Here is a 3,281-nt window from a genome sequence, read left to right as displayed (position 1 = left end):
AGGGAAGGGAGGGAGGGAGGGAGGGAGGGAGGGAAGGAAGGAAGGAAGGAAGAAAGGAAGGAAGGAAGAAAGGAAGGAAGGAAGAAAGGAAGGAAGGAAGGGAAAGGAAAGGAAGGAAGGAAGGAAAAGAAAGAGGATGTGGGAGCTGCAGAAGGAAAACTCCATGAAAGCAGGGATTGTTGTCTGTTTTTCTTTGCATTTGCTTGCTTTGTTTTATAGGAATCAAAACAACAGGAGCTGTACTCCAATGCTGTGTACATAGTAAATGCTCAGTAAATATCAGTGGAATAAATAAACAAATTTCCCAGCTCCTCTGCAGCCAGGTGTGGCCATGTGAGTAGATCCTAGCCAATAGAAACTTTGTGTGACACAATCACCCTACCAACTGGATGCCAACCTCGACTGTGACTGGGAGAGAAAGACATGTCTATCTTATCTAAGTCTTTGGTATTTCTCTCCCTCACAGTCATACCTAACCATGTAATTAAACCAGTGAAGGCACTCAATAAATATGAGTTACGGGCCGGGCACGGTGGCTCACGCCTATAATCCCAGCACTTTGGGAGGCCGAGACGGGCGGATCACGAGGTCAAGAGATCGAGACCATCCTGGCCAACATGGTGAAACCCTGTCTCTACTAAAAATACAAAAAATTAGCCAGACATGGTGGTGGGCACCTGTAGTTCCAGCTACTCGGGAGGCTGAGGCAGGAGAATCGCTTGAACCTGGGAGGCGGGGGTTGCAGTGAGCCGAGATCGCGCCATTGCACTCCAGCCTGGGCAAAAAGAGCGAAACTCCATCTCAAAAATAATAATAAATAAATAAATAAGAGTTATATTCCATACTATGGATGCTTGATAATTTGGTTTAAAATTTGGCCAGGCACAGTGGCTCATGCCTGTAATCCCAGCACTTTGAGAGGCCGAGGCAGGAGGATCGTTTGAGACCAGGAGTTTGAGTTCTGCCTGGACAACATAGCAAGACCCTACCAAAAAAAAAAATTAGCCGGGTGTATTGGCGTGCACCTGTGCTCCCAGCTACTCAGGAGGCTGATGCAAGAGGATCGCTTGAGCCTGGGAGGTCAAGGCTGCAGTGAGCCATGATTGAGCTACTGCACTCCAGCCTGGGTGACAGAGTAAGATGCTGTCTCCAAAAATTAAATAATAAAGTAATTTTAAAATTCAAGCCATTTAAGTCGTCCCCTCTTACGAGGCATTTATTTGCAATTCTTTGCTAATATGGGTATGATAGATTATCTCCAGAGACAGTCGCCATCACTTTCCATCCTGTTATGCCCCTGCCACTCCTCCCCAGAGTCTATTTCGTCTCCTCTTCCCCTTGAATTTGGGTTGGGCCATGTGACTTGCTCTGACCAATGGAATGTGGCGGAAGAGCTACCATGTGGCTTCCAAGCTGAGGATTCAAGAAGACAAGTAGCTTTTGCTAACTCTCTCTGAAGTCAGTTGCCATATGGGGAACAAAGACCACCATACCGTGAGGGAGCCCAAGCAGCCATGTGGAGAGAGAGAGGACTCCCTGGGGCTCCAGATATGTGAGTGGAGAATGTTCCTTGTGGATGTTCCAGCCCCAGGAAATCCTAGCTGAGCCCAGTCCAGATTCTCAAATTATGAGAAATGATAAACTGTGGTTGTTTCAAACTCCTAAGTTTAGGAGTGGTTTGTTACACAGCATTAACTAACTGAAACACAGGTGATGAACAACTCTGCCATAAGCAACTTTGTGGTCAAATCTTAGTGCACAGGTGCACACCTTTGATCATTTCCTAAAAACAAATGACTAGAAGTGGGTTCTGCAAATTTGAAATTTAGTGTCAACTTGATTCCCAGAGAAGCTGTAGCAAAGTCCATGAGCCATTTATTGACGCATCCATTCATCCACAGCCTCTTCAGCACTGAGAATTTCCTTTTCTTTTCTTTTCCTGATTTTCCATTTCTATCATTTCAATAGGCCCATTTGCATTCATTCCAGAGAAGGTAACAGCGATGACAGCTTCTTTCTGATTGTGGAGGGATAACCAAAAACCAGTAGGGCAGGTTGATTTGCAGCCAAGAGCCAAAATACTCATTCATTCAGAACTTACTGCCGGGCGCGGTGGCTCAAGCCTGTAATCCCAGCACTTTGGGAGGCCGAGACGGGCAGATCACGAGGTCAGGAGATCGAGACCATCCTGGCTAACACGGTGAAACCCCGTCTCTACTAAAAAATACAAAAAACTAGCCGGGCGAGGTGGCGGGCGTCTGTAGTCCCAGCTACTTGGAGGCTGAGGCAAGAGAATGGCATAAACCCGGGAGGCGGAGCTTGCAGTGAGCTGAGAACCAGCCACTGCACTCCAGCCCGGGCGACAGAGCGAGACTCCGTCTCAGAAAAAAAAAAAAAAAAAAAAAAAAAAAAAAAAAAAAGAACTTACTGAGCAAGGTTTAGAGGAACAAAAACATCAAATATTTATGGAGTCCAGGTGTGCCGGCTCACGCCTGTAATCCCAGCACCGAGAGGCCAAGGCATGAGGATCGTTTGAGGTCATGAGTTCAATATCAGCTTGGACAACAACATAAGAGAAATTCTGTCTCTACAAAACAAAACAAAACTGGCTGGGCGTGGTGGCTTGCACCTGTAGTCTCAGCGACTTAGCAAGCTAAGGTGGGAGGATTGCTTGAACCCAGTAGGTCAAGGCTGCAGTGAGCCACATTCACGCCACTGTACTCTAGTCTGAGTGAGAAAGCAAGGGAGACAAACTCACCTTCAACTCCTTCCCTGTGTCGACATCCCAGCGCTTTAGGAGGCCGAGGTAAGAGGGTTGCTTGAGACCAGCCTGGACAGCATAGTGAGGCTCTGCCTCTACAAAATAAAAATCAATAAATAAAGTTGCTTTTTCTTTTCCATCTATTTCAGATCACTATCCACTTTCATCTAAATCGTGGTTATTGGCCAGGTACAGTGGCTCACACCTGTATTCCTAGCACTTTGGGAGGCAGAGGCAGGTGGATCACCTGAGGTCAGGAGTTCGAGACCAGCCTGACCAATATGGTGAAACTCCGTCTCTACTAAAAATACAAAATTAGCCAGGCATGGTGGCACGTGCATCTATTCTCAGCTACTTGGGAGGCTGAGGCAGGAGAATCACTTGAACCGGCAAGGGGGCGGGTGCAGTGCGCTCAGATCACACCACTGCACAACAGCCTGGGCAACAAGAGTGAAACCCCGTCATAAAAAAATAAATAAATAAAAATAAAATAAATAAAATAAAATAAAATAAAATAAAA

Source organism: Rhinopithecus bieti, unplaced genomic scaffold (genome assembly GCF_001698545.2).
Source record: "Rhinopithecus bieti isolate Rb0 unplaced genomic scaffold, ASM169854v2 scaffold_1853, whole genome shotgun sequence".
NCBI classification, from domain to species: domain Eukaryota; kingdom Metazoa; phylum Chordata; class Mammalia; order Primates; family Cercopithecidae; genus Rhinopithecus; species Rhinopithecus bieti.
The sequence above is the reverse complement of the archived record's forward strand: the minus strand, read 5'-3'. Positions refer to the sequence as shown.